The sequence below is a fragment of the Dendropsophus ebraccatus genome, chromosome 3, assembly GCF_027789765.1.
Source record: "Dendropsophus ebraccatus isolate aDenEbr1 chromosome 3, aDenEbr1.pat, whole genome shotgun sequence".
Taxonomy (NCBI): Eukaryota; Metazoa; Chordata; class Amphibia; order Anura; family Hylidae; genus Dendropsophus; species Dendropsophus ebraccatus.
The window spans coordinates 132998017-133018294 of NC_091456.1; the positions used below are offsets into that span (position 1 = coordinate 132998017).

The 20278-nt window shown below is 43.2% G+C and overlaps 1 protein-coding gene across 3 annotated transcripts in view; it reads right to left on the minus strand.

Moving 5' to 3' along the window:
* APC (APC regulator of WNT signaling pathway) overlaps positions 1–20278 on the minus strand; it is a 140223-nt gene that overhangs the window by 72372 nt on the left and 47573 nt on the right. The window contains exon 1 of one of the 3 annotated variants that reach the window (XM_069962713.1): positions 9549–9643. The exons of the other annotated variants lie outside the window; for them this stretch is intronic. The gene's annotated coding sequence lies outside the window, so the exon portion shown is untranslated. Of the gene's footprint in view, positions 1–9548; positions 9644–20278 lie in introns of those variants that run through there. 3 annotated transcript variants of the gene reach the window in all.

Genomic DNA, 20278 nt, shown 5'->3' on the forward strand with positions numbered 1-20278 from the left:
TTACACAGGCAAATTTTTCTGACAGATTTTTAAAGCCAAAGCCAGGAACAGACCAGAAACAGGGAACGGGTTATTAAAGGAAAGACTCATATTTCTCCTCTTTTTAAATCCATTCCTGGCTTTGGCTTCCAAAATCTGTCACATAAATTTGCCTGTGTAAACGCACCATAAGGTTTACTGATCAATAAGCCATAGCCCTGGGTGATGGAAGAATAAGATGTATTTCCACTTGTACTTACTTGTTACTCTGTAAGATCCAACTATAATCTCCCCAAAGTGTCACTGTCACTATAAAAAACTTTTGACATGTCAGAAGGTTTGATTGGTCTGGGTCTGAGTGTACAGACCCTGACAGACTGTGAGGACAAGCACAGTCCTCCCTCCCATCTCTGTGTCATGGGAGAAGACGGCCTCATAATGCAAGTCTATGGGACACGTCTGTTTCACTGACATAAAATCTTTGGAATTTCGTCCAAAACTGGATACTATTGGATTCCATTATTTCTGTATATCTAACCGCTGAAAAAGGGAGTGTCAACTTTCCAGCGTGCATCCACCAACACAACCAGAATTTACAGACGTCACAATGCTTTCGAATCTCCATTATCTTGTTAGGATTGTCTGATGTAAAAAAGTTTTTTTTAATGTGACAGGTACACATTAAGCAAAGTAGGCAATAGAGAACGATAAATTACTATCTTTGACAAACGTGATCCATTATTCAAGAAAGAGATTTAAAAAATCCAAACACATAGCTAATCCTTTTATTCCTAGATTGCACTGGCTCCTGAATCTTTCACTGCTCCTATACAGATGGTAGGGAAGGGACAGCAGTAATAGACCCCTGTGGGGGAATTTATCAAGGCTTGCATGCCAGTTTTCTGGTATAAAAAAGGTGCACATATTTATCCAAGCCTAATTTTTTTGTATTTTTGAACAAAAAAAATTGTGCCTTTCTTATGCTAGTTTTCTGGGGTAAGCATTCATTAATTTATTAAACAAAAAAGATCTAGCAGTCAAGAAACAGAATACAAATGTCAGTGTCAAGGACAACAAAGAAGGTATGTAAGTTGATCTGTGAAGAAATCAGGCTTATACAGTATGTGGCTAGCTTTTAGGTCATTCACCCATTAGCTATTCTTCCCATGTCCTCATATGCATGCACAGTTGGTTTGGCTAAGCGTACTTATCTCTGTAATAATGTATAAGAATAAAGGATTATGTGTGTTCAAAACCAACATGCCCGTTCCTCCTTTCCCCTTGATATCTGCTGCCAAGGTAGAGCTGGGGCAACTCTAAACGTATCAGATGGTCAGCCTTTCCTGCCAAATCGCCGGGCTGTGCCGACGTTTATCGAATGTGTATGTTCACTTCAAGCTTCCAAGACAGATGGATACAATGACAAATCATGACTACGCCAAGGAGAGGTCGAATGACACTTACCATATGGCAGCAGTAATGGGCCAAGTACGCTATTTTCAATGTGAGAGCACAAGACTATAGGAAAAAAATATTAACTCCATAGTACTTATTAGATTCTTTTAATTTTCCTACGCAAATTGTCAACATGTTTCTAGCGTACGTTTCTACATCCCCATACAGGCTGTTCACACATATAATGAATGTGCACTGGTAAATTATTACATTAGCCAGAAAAGAAAAAAAATAAATGTGGCCACTAATACCATAGACACAGATTATTGGCTCATGTTCTTGTTATCTGGTAACAGATTTATCACCTAGAAACAATTAAAATCCAGCCCATTATTGAGAAAAATATATTGGACACAATTATCTTTGTGAAAAACAAATGTTACATTGGCCAATATACTATTCAGAGCAAATGTGTTTATGTCCTGCTATAGACTATGACCCAGAAAGAAGGAACCAGTCCAATAAGTAGAAAAACATCTCATGCTACTTATCAGCTATTGATCCATTCAGGTATCACGGAGGTCCAACAGATCATACAGCCTACAATGAACATGAGTAGTAAGGGGGTCTTCAGTGCTGACATGTAAGGCTGGGGCTACACAGTGATATTGGCTGGGTCACATAAGCAAAGATCACCATATTGCATTGTGTGGGTTGTGCTTTGCATGGCAATCTTTAGTTGCACAACCCCTGTCGCACCCAAACTTGCCATGTGGCCCCAGCATAACAGAAAGCATGTCCAGCTGGATTACCACTTATCCCGAGTGCAGAACTTGTCTAAAACTCTGCCTCTAAAAGTAACATCCATGGCCACATTTATCAGCCATTGGACTAAAATTCAGAAAAAATTTTAACGGACTGGGTAATTTTACTAATAGACAACTTTTATACTAACTGCAAATCAGACACGCATTTCTTACGTTATATGTAATGCTACTGTCAGAATAACGGCAAGCTGCACGTACACACTGGGTACGCAGCCTAGGATAAATAAAACGCTAAAACCTAGAGCTAAAATTAAGACTAAAGATAACTTAAAATGTGCTTCAATTACAGCTAACTGTATTGGAATTGGATGTAAAAAATAAAATGCACAAAAATAAAATAATTTACATTCTATACACAGCTATGCTCAGTCTATGGTGACATTTACTAACAGCATTGTTCTACCCTTGACAGCTACAGTGGATTTATTGAGAGTCAACAATACATCTCTGTCTGCTCATGTGGCAGCTTTAGAAATCTATTCCTGCTACAAACTGTACAAACCAGGTACAATGGCCCTGCACACTTTATCCCAAAGACACACCCACGTTCTAAAATGTGGTGGGCAGGAGGTAAAAGGGTAAAAGGTTGTGTAGATATCCCCCATGGTTTGCCCCAGCTAAACCTGCAGGTCGTGGATGCCCCACACACTTTTTGTAGTGAGGGCAGCATAGACCCAAAAAGAGAGAATCCCTGTGTCCCTGACTGCACCCAATATCTATTTAGCTTGGAGTGTTCTTAAAAAAAAAAAAAAACACAAATATATGGCAATACCATGTCACAAGCTCAGCTTAAATGTGAGTCATATTGGGTATGGAAACACTATCTTCTGGAGGCCTAATGTGGGTACACAGGCTTAACATAATGAATTGAGCAAATGTCACCTAGACATTTTACTGCTTAGCCCTAACAACAGGAAATAAGAGCAGAGTGACTCGGCCAGGGACATTGTGCCAGTGAGGAGTCCTGTAATGTGTGACTCACAAAGACACGCCATGACTCACACAGCTTTGCTTCTCATACATCCATGATAAAGCACTAGTGAGCTCTGATTATAAACTAGACAAATGGGGAAAATAATCAGAGTAAAAACCATAGGAGCTCTATCCTCTTATAGAAACAGCAATGGACTGACCCGCTAACTGAATGCTACTGAACACATCCATACTTATTTCACTGCACCAAACTCCCGCTAAAATGTTATTCAATACAAATACTCTTCATGCCAGATTACTACTAAGCTACCTGAAGCCCGGCACGATTTTTTTCCATTTCTCCCCACTTATACCTTATTTTTCCTTTACAGACAATAACCTTAACCTTCTCACAGAGGGTAGTTTATTATTGGTAAAGAGAAGCATATAGTACAACAGGGGGCACCATGACACAGGAGCGTACATGCCTAGGCTATTACTCACACACCTATTATTCCCCTATCAGATGAAATTGCAGATGTATTTTACCTTTTATTTACATTTGGGCTCATTTGGCCCAATAACCCTATTTTTGCAGCCATTTTTTGGTGTATATGGACTAAAAACAGGGCACATAATTTCATGTTATAGCAAGAAATATGATACCGTAAAACAAACAGCCTGCAGGGAACAGCCCAAAACACTGTAAGAGAACATGGCCCTACCAGATTTCTATGCCAGCTGTACCTGCAATGCTGTGGAAAGCCCAGCACATTGCACACCTACCCTCCTCCTCGGCTTCTGGGCTTCACTGTATTAAATTCTACAGACATCTTTTAATGTGGATGATTCATGTATAACATTTCAGATCGTCCAAATTCAAAGTTGTGATGTCAGTGTGACACAGGTACAAGAAATGATTCTTGTGAGAAAATCTGAAGTCCCCATGGTGCCTCGGATGACTAGAAGATGAATAAGTAAACAGTGACCTTAAAGGGGAACTATCAGCATGTTAGACAAATCTAACCTGCTGATAGCCCCCTAATGCACAAGGGCTCAGAGGAGGAAGGTATGTCCCTTGTCATCCTCATCAGCTCCGTTCCTGTGCGTTTAGCAGTTGAATCCATACCCCGGAGCACTGCGCTGATCCGGACAGCCTGCTCCATTGATTATCATTAGAAGGTGGGCAGTGCTTCAAATGCTGCTCCGGACCGTGAATTCAACTACTAACTGCACGGAGCCGCGCTGAGGAGGAAGGTAAGAGATATCTTCCTCCTCGGCGCCCCATGAACATTAGATTTGTCTAACCTACTGATGGTTCCCCTTTAAGCCTGTGAGTAATACTAGGAGTGGGGACGATAGATAGGCCCTGTTCACAATGAGCAAAGACGGCGGAATTCCACTGCGGAGCGCTCTGCTGCCGGATACCACCGTGCTCAGTGTCCTGCTGTGAGGGAATGGTGTGGGCTCACGTACGTCCGCTGCCGCCGCTCTCCGCTCAAGGAAGTGACATGTCACTTCTTTGAGCAGAGAGGGGAGGAAGCAGACGTGCGCACGCCTTCTCATTCCCTCACAGAAGAGACACTGAGCACGGAGAGTCTCCGCCACGGAATTCCGCCGTGTTTGCTCAGTGTGAGTGGGGTCTTACATAGAGTAACCTCACCTTGTAAACTACAAAAATAAATAAATGCATAACAGTGATCGCAGTTGTTAAAATGACTGGACGTGCCATACCACCGGTATTACAACCAATGGAAGGTGAAGTAAAAATCATTGATTGTCTCAAGACAACAGAACACCTCGAAAGGTGGAATATACTAGAAGACATTAGTTACAGCTGGTTTGGTGGCAGAAGGGGAACCTACACAGGCAGGTGGTTCAAATGTTACAGCTGATCAGTGTGGATATTTTAATAGCAACTTCAGAAAACTAGAACTGAAATCCGCAATGACTAATTACAAATAAAGAGTTATGTACAAAGCATCAAAAGACGATCTGACAGAATAATAAAACGAAAACAAGGAAGATTAAAGGCAGTCACACTCGCTGTGGAAGCCATACGTAGATTGTTTACATAAGCTGACACTTAAAAGAGCCAAGCGTGTCCTAACATAGAGGAAGACATAGACTACAGCAATATGTACCCCACCCTCAGGTCTAACAAACAGTTGCACATGTACCATTGGACACTTTAATCTTATCACATTTTCATCTGGACTGTACACATTTCCTAATAGAACTATGTAAAATGATTAAGAAATTAAATTGTACATTATACACAACCAGGGAGATTCATAAAGAATAGCAAAAATAAAATGGAGCAGATGCCTTTGTAACCAGGCTCCACCATTCATCAATGTCATTGCCCCAACTAGCCAGAATACTGCTCCACACTGACGAGGGGCAAATACCCTGAAACAGCTGTCTGTGGATGGATGCCTGCCTTAGCAAGCCCTTTTCATGTCACAATACTCGCACCTTGAGTTAGACTTTAATAAAAAGGGGCCACCCTGTTGCTTCCCTATTTATGTTCCAATACTCACAACCGAGTGGGCTTAAGGGGCTACCTATCAGGGTGGTGTGGTCTTCTCCCTATCATGGAGGCACGACGGGGCAACAGGCTATAGATATCTGGCTATCCCAGGTTTAAGACTCGCAACCGAGGCTCCACGGACTCTTGTTTTGCATAACCAGCATTCATCAAGAAAGAAGACAAAACCTTATAAAATACAATTGAGGACATCAGGCTGGATTCTGAGTGTCTACAATTTCTTTGCAATGGTTTTTTTTAATAAATCTTCCCCTATGTCCCCACAGTGTGCTGAGGATGAGGGTCATATTCTTACCTTGATTTTGATTTTCTTCAATATGCAAATGATATTTGGTTTGGTGCACTGAAGGTCTACCACCCTCAGTGCCCAATCTGCCCCCGGATGGCCCGTCCACCTAATAAATATTATATTCATTACTGCAGAGCCAGATTTCAAATTAAAATAAAAAACCCACGCTAAGTAAAAAAAAAAAAAAAAAAAAATTACCTTCAACCTCACTGTTCTTTTGCTATAGACTTCTAACCTGCCATTAGTTTCTCTCTAAGGGGGCGTTTACGCGTAACAGATCCGCAGCGGATTTCTCGCTGCGAATCCTGACCTGTACATTCATAGCAGGCAAACTCGCAGCAGGCTTAGAATTTGTCTGCTATTGAATGTACAGGGCAGGATCCGCAGCGGATCTCGCTGCGAATTTGCAGCGAGAAATCCGTTGTGGATCAGTTATGTGTAAACGCACCACACACCCCAAGGAAGTCTTCTAGGACTTCTTACTGACAGCCTATCCTTAGGGCCCTATTACACCAACAGATTATCTTACATTTTTTTGAGCCAAAGCCAGGAATGGACTATAAAAAGAGAACAGGTTATAAAGGAAAGACTGGGATTCCTCGTCTTTTCGAATCCACTCCTGGCTTTGGCATACAAAAATCTGTCAGATAATCTGTTGGTGTAATAAGGCCCTTAGAGTGGGCCATTAATACCTGACTGACAGACCTAAAGCCCCCAGTACCTCCCATTATCAGCTATTGGTAAATGCAGGTGCCACAGATCGAATGGAGCCAGAAGCAGATAGCTCTGTACATTGGTAGATTTATCAATCTATCAAAGACAAAAATGTCATTATAACAACCAATCACAGTGCGTTTTAGGAAACCGAAGCAGAGTTGTGATTGGATGCAGAAACAAAAAGTGAGACTCCCAGTGTAGGTGTATATATATATATATATGTGTGTGTGTGTGTGTGTGTGTGTGTGTAGGTGTTGACCTCTTTTCAGCTATCAGTATCTGATGGGAGTGCCATCAATGAAAATGTCCCAGAAAATCCCTTTAATTGAATGATGTTGAGAACAGTCCCTGGCCAATACAGGTTTCCATATAATCACTAAAATGGTCCCCATAGCAACCAAAAATATAATCTTGCTCCTTCAATTTAGACATGAGATTTTTTTTGTTGTATCCCTGAGTTTTATATTTACATTGATATATCCAGGAAAACCTTTACAGAGATTTATTACCATATACATGTTCCAGTTGCAGTCACAACAGTAATACATTTACCCATTGAAGCACAGCGATGACACATACCCTTCAGCTGCAGGCTCTTATAAAACATCTGGCGTGAATAGTCACATTCAGCCCCGACATGTTGGTCTGTAATGAAGTTAGCTAGCAATTAAAAGCCATGAACACACTAATAGCAGTAGTCATAGGACCACAGTCCCGGGAATAAAGTGTGACGTCAGCCACCAGCTCCAGGAGAGGACCCAGTAAATGCCTTTTCTTCAGGCATGGGCGTGCTACTGTGTAACAAAGCTGAACTCTAGTCCACCCACACAACCCATGTAGACAACCCCATATTAGATCCCTCAATACCAATAGACAAAACGACAAGCCTGAAAAATGTTTCAGGACTGCAGCCATTTTTGTAATCTTAAAATGGGCTCATGAACACTTTGCCCCGTACAGTGCCCGGATTCAGATTCCAAGAAAATGTTGTTGAGGTGAGCACCCATGGTCATAGTGGAGAATCGCTGTGCCACCACTTGCATCAGCTGCCAATGCCAATAAGAGGATGGTGTGGCATCTCTTCTCAGAACTCTACACATGTACATTTCATGCTCATCACTCATCACCAACCTCAAGCTGGTAAAAATACGATTTACTATATTTAATGTGGTATCAGCCTAAATACACATCCAGCATCTCTTATAGGAGACCTAGTGGAAACAGTAGGTCATGTGCCTTTTAGGGTTCATAAGTTATATTGTTTTATAAGACTAAAGCTATGGCCCCAGAGGTATTTCAAGCCACCATCCACATGCAACCCTATACACAGTCCAACCACGCAAGCATGTTAGGATGTAGAAGGTGAGAATTGTGACATCAGTGACCACAGTGCACCTGATACTAAAGACAGGCTTTACCTCTATGGGGTTAATCCTGCCAAGCACAGTCCAGTCAGCTCTTCTGACCTTCGCTGTTCTAGTAAATACTTAGATTCTTCATGAAATACCCATGATGGAGAACTCTTTATTTTATAGTTCCTCTACTATTCCTCCTGGAAATGTATGAATAAATTACCAATTGGGCATTCCATTTGTCAGAGGCATTTCCCTACATCCAGACACTGTTCAAGCATTACTGATGGTAACGGACTCAGACCACGGCTTATTGACAGAGCGACCGATTAGCACAATTGTCAATTTATTTATTCATGTCCTGGAGGAACAACAGAGGTACAGCACATAATGCAGTTCCAGGGAGAAGTGTTCAGCTCAAAACATAATGGGAACTGTAGTTATGAAACACACAATTGAGATCAATGACTTATATGGTTACAACACAAAATGCTCCATTTTTTTCCTCAGAAAAGATAGCCAAACACTAAGCTTCCAAAATGGGCAAAACCACAAGTCTTTTGTCTCACATGGCCAAAACACAGCAATAACTACACGGTACGTTGCTGAAATTGGTTGCTGCACTTTGTCCATTGATAGCACTGGTGTTATGCATGTTCAGTCCAACAATACAGCAACCTAGCAGCTATATACATTGCCAAATGCTTGTCAGTGCATAGTAGCAGAGATGAATGGGCTGAGCTCACCATCTTCCACCAGCTCAGTGTGTGGATAACCAAGGCTGGACCAGGAGATGCAGCACACTGCTCCTACTACCTACATAGAGGAATATGAAAAGCTTCAGTAACACAGACACCAATGTAACATTATTTGGTGTCAACCTTCCACAAGGGCAAAGCAGCCACAGTGGCAATATAGAGAAGGCAGCTGTGTGCTGTGACCTAAGCTGCCATTGCTGTCTGTTCACACAATGGTGCGGTAATGGTGTGTGAGCACAGAGGATGGGGCTGGGTACACCTCGCCATTACCCACAGACTGTGCACTAGGAGGAGGATGCTGCTGCTGTCTCTCCTGGGTGTTGCCATCCCCACACTCAGCACCAGCAAGGTGGACGACGACCACAGCCTCCCGTTCGCCATCATGGCCAGCCTCCAGGCTGCACAGCCCTCGTTCACACTGGCCGCACACAATACCGCCCTGATGACAGGCTGCCAGGGATAATGGCCAGGACAGTGCGGCTTCTCCTGGTGACAGGTCACACACAGCGGCCACCCCCTTTTGTTCTGCGACATCTAACCCAATATAAGACAGACATCTCCCTCGTCGTCTGCATCCACCTAATATACGTGCTGCAGCATCGGCGACAATGGGCGCAGGCAGGGGCTGAGGCGACAGCACCCCCATCTCCCCGACATCCGCAGCATAGCAACTGCGACACTGACAGCCGCAGCTATGACATCCATGAGGCGCTCACCAGGACGCACTGACCACAGCCGGGGTCCGGCCCCCGTACACCGATCACCTACCCCATCATCACCGTGTCCATGATCTCCGGGATCTCCATCCTGCTGCCTGTCTACTGCACAGCAGGCGCGCCCCCGGCCACCACCGTCACGTGACCGCCCCCACACACCCAGCACCAGAGGTGAGAGGAGGGGGCGGGGCCGGCGCGGGGGCGCGCACTGCTGCAGGAGGGGGAGGGGCCGCCAGACAGTGACAGCGGTTACGTTATACAGAGGGCTCAGCGGTCACTATACACGGTACAGACCGACGCGGCTGCCGCCATACTTACACGGCGGCTTTGTTTCTAGCGTTTCACACTCTATGAACTGGCAGCATGCTCTGGCTAGGCGTTCTTTTCGTGACGGTATTTCTCCCATAGACCCCCGTCACAAAGAGCGCATATGTCTACATGGAGGACATCTTTTTATATGAACAAATGTTGCAGAAAGAAGTCCGAGAAATTAAAGCACGACAGAGGAGATTTACCATGCGGCTTCTAGTAAGAGGAGGGGTGTTGCCCATAGCAACCACTCCCAGCTCACCTCATATCAGTGTGCTCCGCTAACATGGATGCTGAGCGGTGACTGGTTACTAGGGGCAACACAGGACAGCTCTGCAGCATCATTCTCCCTACACCTTCATTATTATTCATTTTATTTTGTTCACAGACATTTTTTTCCCAATAAAATGCAGTAAAATTGAATAAATGTTTATATGTGCAATTCTTGTTTTTTTTCCCCTCACATTCTAGCAGCTCTCTCATATTTTTTTCCCCCCACATAATGGGCACCGACCATCACTATTCCTCCTCCTCATAGAAAACTTCTGCTCTCCAGACTGGAAATACCACTTTTTGCAGGACAAACAGCAGCTGATAAGTACCAAAACAAGATTTATTTAATAGATGTAAATTACAAATCTTTGGCACTTTCTGAAATCAGTTGATTAAAAAATCAGGGGTAACCTACCTCTTTAACTGGTTCCAGGCTGACCATTGTACAGTGAATATAACTATGGAAAACTGGTCATTGGTTCTGTCATCCCAAAACAAGAAGAGGAGGGGGAAAAAAAGAAAAATAAGTAGATAACTAAGGGGTGTAAAAAAATTATAGAACAAGGTCAGCTCACCGTGTGAATATGTCCCAATATTGACGGCATCCCTCTTGGTAAGGAGCAGGTGATAAGAAATGGGCCGTTCACCCAGTTATGCAGTCCATAAAAGTAGAAGGAAATCACAGCTCCAAAAAAACGTGAAGGAGTTAAAATGTCCAAAAATCTTTATTCCAAAGCATATTAAAAAAACAACAACCATGTTAAAAACAGACATGCTGTTTTTAACATGGTTGTTGTTTTTTAATATGTTTTGATTTTTGGCCATTTTAACTCCTTCACGTTTTTTTGGAGCTGTGATTTCCTTCTACTTTTATGAACTAAGGGGTGTGTTTACACAGACAGATTTAGAGGAAGGAATGCATTTGAAAAGAAGTGAAATCTGTCTTTCCTTTATGATATGCTCTCAGTTTAAAGTCCGTTCCTGGCTTTGGCTTCAGATATCTGTGTGTGTGAAAGGACCGTTACACAGAGTCCTTACGTCTAACAGTCAGTAAATACTTTATATGTAGAGGACAGGGCACTTTCAGGCTCCTGTACATTACACAAGAAGTCCCACAAAAATAAAATGAAGCCGCCCCACCTGGCACAGGACATGTAGTATCACACTGTACTGTAGAGAATGACTACTAGACAGCCAACCACTGCATGCACTTCAGCACTACTTTTATTGGTCGATCATTTAGCCTTTCACATGTGCCACATATTCTGGACAGCTTGTGTGGACCAGTCCTTGGAGCTTAATCATATAAGAAGCTCAGGTAGAGATGGTGACCAATGGTCCTTTTAGACGGAACAATTATCGTTCGAATTTGCCTATGTGTGAGATTGTTGTGCGATCGCTTAAGCCTATTGCAAAATTATTTTTCCGTACGATGTATCGTTCCGTCTAAACGCTGATAGTTAAAAAAACACATCGTTCATTCAAAATCGTTAATCGTGCAAATTATCTCTCCGTCTAAAAGGACCATAAGGGTGCCTTTACACAGAGATTTATTTGACAGATTTTGCCAGGAATAGATTTGAAAAGAGGAGAAATCTCAGTCTTTCCTTTATGACCTATTCTCTGTTTATAGCCTGTTCCTAACTTTGGCTTCAAAAATCTGTCAGATAAATCTCTTTGTGTAAGGACACCCTTACTGCGCAATGAGTAATAATGATAATAATAATAATTGGAGAAAAAAAAAAAATCAGGTGCGTTTCTTTTATAGAATTCCTTAAATCACATGATCAAAGCAGCAGGCAAGCTGGGCACATGCCAGGTAAAAGGTGCAGAAATCTCTGACTTTTCCCTAGCATACACCAGGTGCAATAGTGATAAATTCCCTGCATATGGCTCAGTCACAATGTGCAATAAACCAGGGACCAGCTTTGTTGCAAATACTATGTAGACAATAGTGTAGAAATTGTTCTAAAAAAAAAAAAAATAATAATTTTATATATATATACTATGCATCTATATTACTACTGCAACATTCACTTGTGTATATGAAATGTATGCTGGAATCTGACTAGTTAAAAGGACAGCCCTGGGCAGCACAATTTTTTTTGTAAAGTTCCAGGGAGGAGGAGGCTGAAAGAAATAACATGCTCTCACCTCCCTGGGTCCCAGCCAATGACTGGCTGACACATTACGACCCTGGTCCCCTCTCTAACCAGGAAACGGCTGGGGACCCAGGGGACCAAAGCAGCGGTACAGCAGCATCAGCACTGGAGCCAGGAAAGTGAGAGCACAATATTTCTTTCAGTTTCCCCCTCCCGGGCACTTTTGCAAAAAATTGCCCTGCCCTGCCCTGCCCGGAGTTGTAACAGTTTTTATACCTAATTTTGACTAGATTGCCCCAGTGTACTGCGTCAATAGGTCAGGCAGATTTCATCTGGAACCCTGCCATCATCTATTTATGGTCATGGTGCCTCTGTATGACCTCATACAGACTCTTATCAGACATAGAACATTTCCACACAACATAAATCGCAATCAAAATTTTTAACCCCAACTGCAAAATTTACAAAAACACAAGGATAAATGGCTCAACACTAGTGGTTTCCCCAAATGTAACTTTAAGGGTGCGTTCACACTTACAGGATCCGCAGCAGATCTGCAGCAGATTTGATGGTGCAGATTTGATGCTGTGTTCAATTATTTAAATAAAATCTGCTGCGGATCTGCAGCAGAAAATACGCTGCAGATCCGGTAAGTGTGAACATACCCTGAGGGTGCGTTCACACCTACAGGATCTGCAGCAGATTTGATGCTGTGTTCAGTTATTTAAAATGAAATCTGCTGCAGAAAATCAGCTGCAGATCCTGTAGGTGTGAACGCACCCTAAAAGTGTAATCTGCAACCTTCAGAGTGGGGATTTTAGGCCTCTCACTGCTGTAAAAGGGGTAGTTCAGCTAATTTTTTGTCTTTCAAATCAACTGGTGCCAGAAAATTGTAAATTACTTTTATTAAAAAAAATCTCAAGTCTTCCAGTACGTGGTGTGTTGTATTCTTTCTAGTCTGACACAGCTCTCTGCTGCCACCTCTGTCCGTGACAGAAACTGTCCAGAGCAGTAGCAAATTCCCATAGAAAATCTCTTACCTTTTTTTTTTGCTAAACTACCTCCTTGTATTAGCGGTCAACGGAATGCACAGGGTTTGAAGGGGAGAGGGTGTGATGTATTTGGCATCAGAGGGAGAGGGGGGGATCGGATCGATTACTGAGCACCCCCCGCATCCCGGGAACAAACCAACAAAACTAGTGTCGAGGTGATTCCCGGAGGGGGGGGGTGCAGCAGCGTCAGGGGGCACAGTGTGGGGGCCACAGGTGAGCTCAGGGGGCACACAGGTGACCTGGGGGGAGGCAGTCAAGAAAAAGCAGCAGCTGTCAGTGTCCTCCCTCACTTCAATAGGCAGGGTTAGAAGCCAGCCCATTGAAGAGACGGAGGACACGTGATGCCGACACGGAGGGTGGGGGCCAGGAGCAGGGAGTGGTGTCGGGTTGGACTGAGATCTGATGATTCTATGTGTTTGGTGGGGGTGAATGCACCTAGATAACAGCAAAACTGTGCAGAATCCATAATAAATTGATATTTAAGCCCATGAGGACACCCTCCATGGTGCAAAGCAGACGAACATAACATCAGCCCAACGGAGGGCATGGATCATATTCCAGCCGGTGAGGACCTTATTCTTCTTATTTGTTTCTTCTTTCGCTTTTCTTCCTTTCTTTCTCCATTTCCTTAGGGCATGTAATTGTCTGGGTCTATGTTTCTAAGGCACTACGGCTTGTGTTTTATCATCTGGTTAGTGGTGAATGACAATATTGCCAACATTCTTAGCTCTTTCTGATACTCATCCACCACTTATAAAGCTGTAATAATAATGATGTTTTGTACTTTTTGCCACACTCAAGTAGGGGTGGGCGATTAATGAAAATAATTTGCCCAGAATTTGAGAATCAATTAGATTTTTTGTGGATATCGTAAATTAAATTTTTACAAAAAAAAAAAATTAAAATCAATGGATGCAGACGGGCAGGGGATGACGGCAGGCGGGCAGGGAATGCATGGGCGGGCGTTACGGGCAGCCTCCAGTTGCCAATGCAAAGCCTGAGAGGAAGAGCACCCAGCAGCGTCCTCTGTCCCCGCTGACCAGCCCCATAGCGGCACAAGTAAACTAGCTCCCCTCCTGGCCGCATACAGAGGTTCCCAGTCTCTGGAGGCGGCTGCAGGGACAACAGAGTTTGGGTGACTGGGTCATAGTGTTGCTGCGGGTACTGGAGCTGCTCCCCAATTACACTGTACAGCTCCAGTAACCGCAGGAACGCTCCAGTTGCCGACACTTTTTTGTGATGCGCCCCATAACTCCTAGCTATGCCCCTGTTCCTGTACTACTACTACACCCATCATCTGTTCCTGTACTACCACTACACCCCTCATCTATACCTGTACCATTACTACATCCCTTGTCCCCCATACCTTCACTACTATACCCTACCTGGATGAAGGCACAAAGATGATCTCCTATACTATATAGGGGCACAGAGTTGGCAAACCTACTTATATGGGGTGCAGAGGGGGCTTGTCTACTACATGGTGCTTCCTACTACAGTGGGAAGCAATACAGTTGTTGTCTCAAATGTCATTAAAATAGTATCTGACGCTGCAAGGAGAAAAATGTTTTTTGTTTATTTAGCAAAAGAAAAAAAAATATTTAATTTATTTTTTGGCCATATCGCCCAGCCCTACACCTCAGGATTCGTTATGTATTAACAGTTTGGGCTCAGGCCTTTGCATTACTGCTTGTCAAAAATGTTATTTGCATATTGTCTTTTGTAAACTCTCAAAATATTTTGAGCCATAAAGTGGACAGAACAGGATAGGACCAGGGAGGATGTGCTACGAAGTAGAAAGTGAAACAAACAGCAGCAGAACCATAGCAACAAAGGTGTTGCATCACAAAACAACTCTGGTTTAAGCAATGAGCTGCTGTTAATGTTGATGACGACTAACAAGAGGCGGAGATGTATATTGCATTTAGGAGGTAGCACTGTGTACATAGAAAGAATACAAGTATTTGCACAAACAACAGCTGCCCAGAACTTTATGGGTGGTCAGAGAAAGAATCCTTGATTCATCTTTCAGGTACAGTGTGGACTGTCTGAAGGAGGTAGGCTCGCTTATCTTGCACACAGTCCATGCTTTCTCTTTGTGCATAAGCCATCCCCCATTCCCAGGGCTGTATTAACAGCTGCTGCTGCCCTAGGCACTAAACCTGAAGACGCCCCATCTACACGCACCTATTGGTGATACCAGACCTGACCAATACCACCATACGCCCCACCCCCCTGGAAAAGAAACCAGTTTTACTGGCAAGTCTGAACGGGAGGAGGGAAACTAAAAAATAAAAACAACAAAATTCGTTTTTTTCTGTCCCCCTGCAAGGTGCTGCCCTAGGCACCGGACCACGGGTGCCTAGTGGTAAATACGGCCCTGCCCATTCCTTGTGTTCTGTCTTCAGTGTCGGACTGGGGTACCTTGGGCCCACCAGGGAATATTTTATTCTAGGGGCCCAACCTACATACAACAGATATACCCAGCGCCAAACCTTTCACATTACTATAGTGACTTTGCACAGTGCTGTGTATGTGACCGGCAATGCTCGATCACTGTCAGTAACTGGTCAGACACTCTATGCCAGGGATGGGGAACCTTCAGCCTTTCAGCTGTTGCAAAACTACTATTCCCATCATAGCCTTCGGCTGTCCAGGCATGATGGGAGTTGTAGTTTTGCAACAGCTGGAAGGCTGAAGGTTCCCCATCCCTTTTCTAGTGTATAAGAGCTGTCCAGGCATGATGGGAGTTGCAGTTTTGCAACTGCTGGACAGTTGCAAACAGCACAGTCGTCCACTTAAGTCCCATGAAACCAACTGGGGGATTATATGTCATCCTGAAGCTGCTAAACAGGGATGCAGACCTCCTGCTCAGGGGCCCACCAATGTGTAGGGCCCACTGGGGGATTCCCCTGCTCTCCTGTGGGCCAGTCCAAGACTGTCTGTCTTTGTCTCTGTTGGTAGAGACACGGTTCCCATAACAACAGGTTGTGGGCAGCAGTCTGCAGGTAAGTGAGACACCTTGTGGCCAAGGCTTTTTTTTTTTTTTATAGGGTAAGGAGTCACTTTTGGTAGTCCAACTGGTTTACAAATACAATAGCAATCACAGGAGACTCACATGGTTAAAATCAAATGGATGAAAGCTGTTTGAAACAGTGGTTATTTAACGACTAATTCTTTCTCAGAATTCTCCTTCCGAGAGTAGAATCCCCAATGCTAAAAGAAATGCCACAAAATACACCCAAAAAACTGTAAGCTGTTTTGGCATCTTCTCATTTTAGTGTAAATTAGTATAGGTATCTATTTATTGTGTTTTATCCCCTGGATGTTTTTTTTTTCATTAGAAGTCACTACTGATTCACGTTTTTCCAGTAAAGAAATGGGGAAAAGTGGCAGAAGAAGCACCGATATGCATATACTGTAGATATGGTATTTCTTTCTGCCCCTCTTATAGAAGTCCATGGGCAGAAAAAACTGCAAACACCTGGGAAAAAAAACACCAACAATAAATTTATGTGGGTATGCACTTTCATATTTCACTATTGAATCTGCGCAAACATCTGGCAGTGTTTTTGAGCCAAAAAAGCACCATATGCCAATTTTGGCATTTTTTATGTTTTTTTTCCTCAACGCCTAATGTGACTGGCGGAATTCCTTGTGCGCCTCTGCTTTCCACACTAAGAATTGACATGTGGGAACACAGTGTGGCAGAGAGCAATGAATCCCAGTGGCAAAGAGCGATGCATATGTACATCAAGTGTCATCTAAAACACACCTGGTGTTACTAATCAATGGCTTTATTAGTTTCATCAGGTATGTGTTTAGGATGAAACACATAAATCACCTGGAATGGCTTATGGTCCTTTTACACGGAACGATTTATCGTTCTAATGTGCACGATAACGATCGAATTCGAACGATAATCGTACGTGTAAACGCAGCGAGCGATCAAGCGACGAGCGAGAAATCGTTCATTTTGATCTTTCAACATGTTCTCAAATCATAGTTGATCGTTCGCAAAAAATTCAGATCGTTCAGTGTAAACAGTCTTTCAACGATTTCACCGATTTCATGTGTGAGATAGGCTTAAACGATCGCAAAACGATTTTTCCATACGATGTATCGTTCTGTCTAAACGCTGATAGTTATAAAAAACATTGTTCATTCAGGCGAATTATCGCTCCGTGTAAAAGTACCATAAGGGTGCCTTTACACAGAGATTTATCTGACAGATTTTTGAAGCCAAAGCCAGGAATGGTTTGAAAAGAGGAGAATTTCAATCTTTCCTTAATGATCTATTCTCTGTTTATAGTCTGTTTCTGTCTTTGGCTTTAAAAATCTGTCAGATAAATCTCTCTGTGTAAAGGCACCCTAAGATTTTATAGACTGCGCTAATGGTGTGTTTACACAGAGAGCTTTATCTGACTGGGTTAACTTACCCCCCCCCCAGTCTTCTCCCAGTCTTCTTGTAATCAGCGGCTGAGCAGTTTCACTAATTCAGCCGGTGATTGGCTGAGGCGATGCTTTAGCATCGTTATCTCAGCCAATCAGCGGCTGCAGCAATGTCCCAGCTACAGCCACTGATTCACTTTCTCCATCTTTGAAGAGGAAGAGCCTGGCTGGCACACTTGTAGCTCAGTGTGCCAGGCTCTGCTGTAGAAAGACTACATCAGGGTGAGTATCAATAGGTCCCCCCTTCTCCCCCCAGCACTGCACCCATCCCAGCAAGGAAGGGGTGCAACTTACTCCCCTCCTTGCTGGAATGTGTACATTTTAACATCAATGTGGCCCCCATGTGGTTGAGGGTGTCATGCATCCTCACTTAACCCCCTGGGGGCCACATCGTTCAGTCTGGCACACAAAGGGTTAAGTGTGACTGTAAGCAGCATCTGCCAAAGAGACTGTCACACAAAAAGCCAAAAACGCCACGTGCTACATTGGCTCTTTTTGTGTGATTTTTTTTTTAGGGCATAAAGAACGCCCAACAAAATCCATGTGTGAGGGCACTCTAAAACAAAACCGTGAACAGACTATAAACAGAAACAGGTCATAAAGGAAAGACAGATACCTATCAGATATCGGTGTGTGTAAAAGGACCCTCAATGAACAGGCCCTGTGGGGTTGGGAAGACACAGGACCAAGAAGGAGCACAAGATCTGGAGAGGGTTTATTATTTTTACATCACCCCTAGCGACTGGAGAACCCCCCCCCCAGGAAACTTCCTGTAAATGAACACAGGCTAAACTACCTGGACATGGCAGACAAAGGTGGTTATCATTAACTGCTACTACATTTCTGAGAGCAAAAATACTTTTGGTGACTGAAAAAGACCTGCAGCAAGACGTGGAAACAGCAGACACTGCAGTTTCTGTTTGCAGAGTAAGTACTAAATGCTGAAGGTCTTCATGCCCAAAGGTAGTATACCTCTAGTGACAAAACTGGAACTTTTTTTTGGGCCTAAAGATCAGCAGTATGGAAGGGGTAGAAAGAAGCATACACTCAAAAAAACCACCCTGCCTACAGTTAAACATGGCAGAAGCATGGTTATGCTCTAGGGCTGCTTTGCTTCCTGGTCACTGAAAACCACCAGAGTGTGAAGGGCCCAGACTCTACTACGTTAACCTCTTAGTGACAAAGAGCATTTTCTTAGCATTCTCGTTTTTTCCTCCTTGCCTCTTATAACCCTGATGTTTCCACATTCAAAACAATAAGGGCCTGTCTTGTTTTTTGTGGCACCAATTGAAAATTAGGACATCCTTAATTTTATCGTAAAATATACAGTGAAACTGTAAAAGAAAACAATTTGTTGTGAAACTGAATTTTTTTGGTTTATTTTATATGCTATTCAGCACATGTTAAAACTAACATGTTATCTTCATTGTTCAGTTTAATAAGTTTACAACCATACCCAATTTATATAGGTTAATTAAATTAAATTAATTCTTTGAATTGCCCTATTCTGAACCCTATAACTTTTTTGTGTCATACAAAGCTATACAGAAGCTCATTTTTGTGACAGCTGTACCATATTTGCATAATGTGACATTTTGATCAATTTGATACATTTTTTACACATTTTCAGTCCAGATAAATTATCATAAGCAATAATTAGACTGCTTTCGCAATACATAGGTATTCAGTGTGTCAGGCAGTCCTTTGGGAAGGCCTTCAGCTGCGAGTTTGTCTGCAGCCTGCTGGGGCTGCGGGATGTGTTATGGAGGCTGCAGGCAGCGGCTGGCTGGAGCATATACTTTACCTGGTCCCCGCTCTGGCTTGCTGAAGACACCGGGAACCGCCGAAGCCAGGATCAGGTAAAGTATACGCTCTTGCGGCCGGGGGGTTAAAAGGGCGGGCTGCAGACAAACTCGCAGCAGGGATTTTCATCCCTGCTGCGGTTTTGCCTGCCAATGACTACACAGGGACGGAATACGCAGCAAGTTTCACTGCCTATACGCAGCGAGAAACTCGCTTCGTATACGTCCTGTGTGTTTGTACCCTCAAAATCAACTGGTTTCAGGAAGATATATAGATTTGTAATTTACATCTATTAGCTGCTGTATGTCCTGCAAAAAAGTTTTCAGTCTGACAGCGCTCTTTGCTGACACCTCTGTCCAAGACAGGAACTGGCCAGAGCAGCAGTAAATCCCCATAGAAAACCTTTCCTGCACAGCAGAGAGCATTGTGTCAGACTAAAAAGAAAATAACATTTCCTGCAGGACATACAGTAGCTGAATAGTAAGAGAAGACTTGAGATTTTTAAATAGAAGTAAATAACAGATTTATAGAACTTTCTGAAACCAGTGGATTTAGAAGAAAAAGATTTTTTTCTAGATAATCCCTTTAATATTCTCCTGTGGTTGCAATAAAAATAAGCAAGCAGTGTACTTACCCAGGCTGTTTCCCATCTGTCTGGTATTTGCTTTAGGATCAGCTATCAAAATTATATCAGAATGAGTCTGACTAGCAAACCTATAAATCAGCTGAATGAAGGGACACCAATGCTCTTGTGGGCATTGCAGTCTCTTCAAAGTTCACCTGTGCTTGTC